The 7,409-nt window shown below is 44.6% G+C and overlaps 1 long non-coding RNA gene and 1 other non-coding gene across 2 annotated transcripts; one reads left to right on the top strand and one right to left on the bottom strand.

Annotated features, from left to right (window-relative positions):
• The first annotated feature begins 3,745 nt into the window (after positions 1 to 3,745).
• LOC146177355 (uncharacterized) lies at positions 3,746 to 5,960 on the top strand. Its single transcript, XR_014701305.1, has 2 exons — positions 3,746 to 4,017; positions 4,931 to 5,960. It is a non-coding gene; the product is annotated as an uncharacterized LOC146177355 (long non-coding RNA).
• Positions 5,961 to 6,926: 966 nt separating this feature from the next.
• On the bottom strand, positions 6,927 to 6,998 carry TRNAE-CUC (transfer RNA glutamic acid (anticodon CUC)). Its single transcript has one exon. It is a non-coding gene; the product is annotated as a tRNA-Glu (tRNA).
• Positions 6,999 to 7,409: the final 411 nt, after the last annotated feature.

Below are 7,409 nucleotides of genomic sequence, written 5' to 3' on the forward strand. Positions count from 1 at the left end.
TGTTGTAAAGAATACGGGCTTATGCATATTTGTACTTCCATCGTAATTATTTTTTTTTATTTAATAATACCTCGAAGGCCCCATTCAAGGGGTATTACATGAGGGAGTGGGCTTACGTACACAAACTTTCTATGGATGATTTGAAGGATGATAGGTCGGCATGAAGTACGACGGTGTTGGGCAAGTCATTCCAGTCTTTTGTGGTGCGAACAAAACATGACGAGAGATGCGCAGAAGTCCGAGCAGGCGGAGGATAGACGGATTTCTCGTAACTTGTGCGACTGGATGTACAATAGGCAAGGCTGATAATAAACTTGTGGAGGGGATGATTAATAAATCTTAAAGGCACAGTCTTGCAATGTTGCAGCGGACTGCTAAGTACGTAAGGTTCGCATTGCGTTTTAGTGACACTTACATGATAAGAGTAGGCCGAGTAGATTAATCTTGCTGCGCTATATAGTATTGCTTTGAGAATGTTCAGGTTACATTGGTGACGGTCCCAAAAAGCACTCGCATATTCAAGTTTCGGACAGATAAATGTTAAATATGGCAGTAATTTCACTGATGGAGGTGCAAGGCACAGCGTTCGCCGAAAATATCCGAGCACAAGATTTGCATTGTTAATCCGCTTTACGTCATGTGACCAGTTAAGATCGCCAGTTAGATGAATTCCTAAAAATTTATATGTTAACACGGAAGGGATTTCCCAGTTCGATATTAACTATTTTGAAGATGGCAAAGAGTGACGTCAGCGAAAAGACTACAGAGATGATCTTGTCGTGTTTGAGGACATTCGACATTTTTTACACCAGGTTATTACGCATTCAATGGAAAATAAAAGAAGTTCGGGGTCATTATTGTTGGTTAAATTGTGGTATATGACTCAGTCATCGGCAAGCATACGGACATTAGAACGAAGGTTAGCTGATAGGCCGTTTATGTAAATAAGGATAATAAAGGGGCCAAGGACAGTTCCCTAGGGCACCACAGATATAACCGGAGCACGAGAAGAACTTTTATTAGCCAGTACGATCTGTTCCCGGTTAGTAAGAAAGTTCTCAATCCAAGCAGACATAATAGTTGAGGTTTAGACGTGAAAGTTTTAGGAAAATCCGTTTATGAGGAACCTTGTCGAAAGCCTCTTCGTAATCTGAAAACCACGTGTCAACTGAAATGCTAGGATCAATGCTAGAACTTAACTCATTAGCGAAGAGTCCTATAATTGACTGCCTCAAGGTAAGCTTTTTAGAAAACGATGTTCACTATGATGAAAAAAGAATGATGGATACAAGGAATTTCATAATATGAGAAAGTATTACATGTTTCAATAATTTTGAAGGAATTCTCGGGATTGGTATGGGCCGGTAATTATGACGAGAAGATGACGGACCGTGCTTTGTAACCTGATTGACTAAGCCCACTCTCCAATCGTGTGGTAAAACACTTGGTGAAAGAGATTGCTGAAAAATGTGAGAAAGTACGAAGCTAGCAGCGTGCTTTGTGTTCTTTAAACTTTTTGCGTTAATGTCGTCAATACCGACTGAAGACATTAGTTTCAGGAAGTCTATAACTTTGAGGATACCGTTAGGCTCGAACGTTTTATCAGGCATAGCGGGGAAATCAAAGGAAGGGAAATCTGAAAGATCTACATCCGGTTTCTGGGTGAAAACAGAGTCCTAGGTAAGGTTTAGAAGTCCTGCAATTTCATGTTCTGCTATTAAGTTATAATGATTGTCACAAAGTATTTGCGTATTGCTTGTGTTGTGAAAAATGTATTGCAGAAATTTTACTTGCATTGGTCATGTTGGATTATGTGCTTAAGAAAAAATAAATGCCTAGATTTGGAAACTTGTGAGTTATATAAGTTTTCAGATTCATGATATTTCTGCCATATTGTAGGATCGTTGGTGGTATGGTTGACCAAAAAAGCCTTTTCTCCTTGTTGTGGCAGCTCTTTAATGTGCTGTTGAACAATGGTGATGTCAGGGGCTCGGTTATAGTGATTGTGCGAATATATTTCTTGATGAAGTCACGTATTTTGTTTTTGAAAAGTAGCCAATATTGATCTCCGTCAATTATCGAAGTAGAGAATGCCTCATGTTCTTCGTTAACGCCCTTGTAATCGTCTTTATCATGAAGTGCGATTGTTTTCGTTTCTTTTTTGGGTTTGGAAAGGTTTCTCGAATACGTATTATCGATTACTGAATGATCGCTTAGCCTGCAAAATATGAAATATGAAAGTTACAATAGATTTTCTGGGTGTGAGGTTAGTATCAGATCAAGTGCTATCTTAGACGGGTTACACCAGTCTATTGTGGGGAAGATAAAAGCACGCGGAAGTTTCGTGATTATTTGGCGAAGTGCGCTGTGAAATAAAGAATTTAATGATGCGTCACTATCAGGAGGACGATAGCAAACACCGTTTATCGTCGTAGAAGTTAGGCGTTGGAGCATAGGAATAATATTGCGAGAGGCGATTCAATGTTTAAACCGTAGGAATGAAGGCTACGATGAGCGGCTACTAATACGCCGCCGACTCATTTGCCAACACGATCACTGCGGAAAACGTATCCTACACTTCGTTATTGCGTATGGATTTGCTTAACCAAGATTTTGTTAGCGCGATTACGTTATACTCAATCATTTCGATAAGGATACATAACGCATCCCTTTTTTGTAGAAGACTTCTAATGTTAGAATAAAGAAACTAAATTGAATTTGAAACTAGGTTATAGGATATCTCTTTTGTTGAGTGAACGAATGTATATATGGTGTTCCCTATTGTCATCTTATTGGGACAAACAGTGATTGTTTTCTTTCGGCTGTTTGCAAATTCGATGAGATTCTTGCGGGCGAGACGGGTGTTGTAGGAATAATGTGGAGGGCTTGGTTAGCATCTGACCAGCTGAAAGATCAGCTGGCCTTGGTGACCATTGCCCAGGACATTCTTGATGGTTGTTTCTTCTTCTTCCTCTTCAGAAATTCAGTAGTTTCTTCCTTTTAACTTCTTTGAGATAGCAACTATTTGCTTCTTCGACTCTTGTCGGTCTGTTTGTTCCAGTATCGTAACGGCCATGGCGGTGGGCCCGTTCCATATTTATCGGTTCGATGTTAACACTGCAGGTTAGTGGTGTAGAGTACGATCATTATCCTTTCTGATTGCTCCCACGTTTCACGATTGCCATCTTTTAGACCAAAGTAAACGAGATGGCAAAGGCGAGTGCGGTCTCCGGAGTTATCCACTCTAAGTTATATCATCAGAAATCTTCGAAGTATTGTTTTCTGCAAGGCACTGCATGTCCTCAAATGAAGCTTTAGTAGAGCCTAATGAGACGCAGTCATCTTCTATTTCTGAGAGAGCCTTGTATTATTTTCTTCAAGCGTTCTCTCTTGGTCAACTAATTTGGTATCGATCTTTTTCATTTCTTTTAGTAGAGTAGCCTGCACGGCCTACAGATGCTCCAGTGCTTGCAGCAAGTCATTATTATTGGCACCGCCAGAGCGGGTGAAGATGGGCCCAGGGTTTTATTCTAGGTCGCCGCACAGCAGAAAGATTACCAGCGCATGCGCACAATCAAACATAAGAGCAATGAAACTTCATGGACTCGGCAACACAACAAGACTAGCGGAGCTGGTTAGCTTTGCGAAAAGTGCATAATCAATTACCTGCACATGGAAAAGGTGAGGCATATCAAGAGTGGCCGATGCCATGCCGCCAAGTCTACTGAAGTGGGTGTTGATTTCGGAACGTTTTATATAATGCGGTGCTGCTGACGGTGACGGGCGCACAGATACCGCGCAGCTGGGCAGCTCCGGGGGTGATGCAGTAGGGCAGAATTGCGGATCAGGTGTCGGAGGTTCCTCGGACGGTGACGAGCGGTGCAGTTAGCACCGCACTTCCACGGTGATGGCGGGTAACGGGTTCTGCAGGGTTGGAGCGGCAGGGTTCACGGCGCAGCCGGTGATGAGACCGTATGACCAGCAGCATGCGAGGACGAGCAGTGGCACATGGAAAAGGTGAGGCATGTCGAACCACGCCAATTCCATGCCGTCGTGTCCACTTATGTCGCCCCATGAGTATTGTATTTGCGCATTGTAAGGTTTATGTCAGTCACTTTCGTGGAGGTGCACCGCAACATCGACCAAGTTGACGTCATCAGCAAATTTTCGTTATGAGTTCTTTTTCGCAGATGCGTTTATTGCGAAACCACTGATCCAACTGCTGCCGTCCCGTGGAATGTCTTGATTGCCGAAATATGTCTGTGCATGAAAACGGTTGTATAGCAACGCTGTAACAGTTAGCCTAGCAAATTTATGACTGTGTTTAATAGCCATGACTATGGTCACTCATTTACTTTTGAATTTTGACCTGTACAATGCCCAGTGGTATTTAACTGGGCAGTATTGTTTTTATTAGTTTATCTACTGTGCTAATTTGCATTAAAGTCAGAACCAAATCGCCTCAGATGCTCTTATCGACTCCGAGGCAGCGACAAGTCCCCCAGGAATGTGCTTCGCAGTCGCACAGCAAATAAAAACGGAGTTTGCGCAATACTTTACGGCGCTGTGAATTATTCCACGAACAAACGCTTCGGTGCCTGTCCTGTGGACGACATATAGATATTGAAACACCTGCCATTAAGAGGCAACCCTTTTGACAACGGTAGCCCCTTTGGCGCACGATAGCGTTTTGCTAGTTGTGTTGTGGTTTTTGTGCACCCTTATATAAAATAGAAGATAACCACGAGGTTGTGAGCCTCTATTAGACCCAACACGTCAACAACGTTTTGTGCTGCTTGTCACCACTGTCTGCTGCAGGCAGCCTCATATATTGTCGTCAGACGTCCTGGAGTCTTGTTACTCGTCCTTCAAATGATGGCTGATACTAGGGTACAGGTTTTTAACCTTTCATACCTTCTCCTCTGTGCAGCATTACCTTGGATTTCAACGGAAATCTAACAGCCTTCACGATGGGCCACCTGCAGCGCGTCCCAGACAGAGAGCAATCACCGCTGTTGTCGTCTCAGGAGAAGGGCTCACGTGGTGGAAGTCCCGCCGAAGGACTTCGAGCTTCCAACGAGCAGCCGCTTGACCTCTCGCTCAGTTAATCATCGTATCCCAGGACGACTCCTTCGCCAACGCACAACGCCAACGGCAGCACGTATAACCGCTTCGACAGTGGTGATGACGGATGCCGCGCATCTGCTGAGAGCAGCGAGTCGTCTTCATCTGCCGTCAGCAATGCAGCTGCCACTGTCGATGGTGGCGGCAGCGTCCACGGAGGGCCGGCGCAAGACAACTGTGCCGCCGAACCGACGCGCCGTCGAGGACAGAGGCTTGCAGAACGTAAAGACCAGGCGTACTGGGATCTCCGCAAGAGAAACAATGAGTCAGCAAAGAGGTCGCGGGCCGCGCGCAAGGCCAATATAGAAGATATGGCCAGGCTAGTAGACTCTAATAAGGTGAAGGTTTCTATCCTCAAGTCAAAGCTGCACGATAGCCGGAACGCGGTTGAGCGCTTGTGGGCCACCTTCTATGGTCGAAAACGTTCAGGAATGGTTGCTCTCACTCGCCGCGCTTCCACGCCATGATACAACGCGCCCCAGATTATGCTCCTCGGTCTCGTCATGTTTGAGGCGCGTTCCAGACCATGTGCGACGACTGTTTGGAGCAGGTGTTACGCGGCCTCTGATGATTCAGAAGAGGGCAGATCCCTGTGAAGAAGAGCTGAAGAGGAAGCAGGCCAAATTGTATCCGAAAGCCAAGAACAGCGAGAAGCTTGGTTGGTAGAAGAAAAAATACGCAGGAATGAACGAGATAGCAAGGCAGCGGAAGCTGCCGCTAATTCGACCACGGTTTTAACTGCCGCTGATAGTAAACCGATATAAACTTTTAGTTTAACATATGTCGCATACACGTGAGTGAGTTCATTTTTCATAAATAAACATTTAATACCATCGAAACAACTGTGTACCCGTGCTTTACTGAGCTGACGCTCGTGTAATTAGACGTACCTGGCATAAATCTCCGCAATATTTCATCCTGAATTGTACGAAAATAACCAACAGGGCCCTTCTAGAGCCTGTTACTCGATCGAATGGCCGTGCCCAACATTGAACCATGTGGATGGATTACCTAGCACAGTAGGACTCTGTAATGAAGATCATATTGTGCAGACTGTCGAGAATAACATGTAACGTGGAAAGGAAAAATATCTAGGTCGCGCAGTGTATCTGTATTTAATGTACATGAATAGTTTCGGTATTATTAGGTTCAGCATTTTTAAGTTGCAAGCGTGAAGTTAAGGGCGACCGATTCTGATTTGGACGCCGCAGCTTAATTTGCATTAGTCCATTTAATTGGACATCTATTTTGGTAACACTGTAAAGAGGCAAAATTTTGGGGGTCCAGGAGCCTAATTTAGTGGGTGATCTATCCCAATTGGCGGTCGCCGCTGAAAATGCAATGCTGGAATCAGGTTTTGATACATCAGTTCTGGCCTAGTTCTGACGAGGTCAAATTTTGGGGGTCCAGGGGGCCGAATTTTTCGGTGCCCTTCCAAATTAGGAGGTCACCATCGAGTAGGTCACTCTGAAATTACATTGGACACCAAATTTTTTATTTTTGCGCTACTGACCGGTGCAATGGATTATTGACAGTTCGTGGGAAAGCACTGTAATGACAGGCATTGTCCACACACTCTACTGACACCAGAGTCGAAGCAGGGACTCTGGTGACCGCACTAATTATAAATAAAATTATTCCGCAATAAAACGAGAAAAAAAGTATGCGCAAGGTTTTTAAGTAGACTGTTGTCTCAAAATGGAGGTAAAATGCTTTAAAAGGTCTCCCCGAGATTTGAACGCGGAACGCTAGATTCAGAGCCCAGAGTGCTAGCCATTACACCATGAGACCTAATTGTCTCCGTCCGACGCCGGGAATCAAACCCGGGCCTCCTGCGTGAGAGCCAGGTATCCTAGCCACTAGACCACGCCGGAACTGGTGGCGCTGGCATGCCAGGAACAATCTCAAAGGCATATATGACTGCGGCCTTCACGGCGTCTGGCATGTAGAATTATACTGATCAAAATTGTACTTTTCAAAGTTAATGCTCTTATCAAAAAAATTACCGAGAGTATTATTCCGCTGCACACACAGTGCTTCTTTTCACCGCAAGATGGCGCCACGAAGTACCCATTCTTAGATTGCGAAGTATGCCCGCTAAATTCAACCAGTAAAACTTCACGGATTTGTTCGCTATGGCGGCACTAATTCAAAGATGCAGGTGTGGCAACACAGGGCCTTCTCCGATATTTTACTTCCTTCAGGGAGAAATTCTTACATGGCTCACGAGGCGCCAAATCTGACGCCGGAAGCTGTCCGTGAAATATGACACCCGGAATTGTTTT

Source organism: Amblyomma maculatum, chromosome 10 (genome assembly GCF_055883805.1).
Source record: "Amblyomma maculatum isolate TAMU_Amacu chromosome 10, ASM5588380v1, whole genome shotgun sequence".
In the NCBI taxonomy this organism is placed as follows: Eukaryota; Metazoa; Arthropoda; class Arachnida; order Ixodida; family Ixodidae; genus Amblyomma; species Amblyomma maculatum.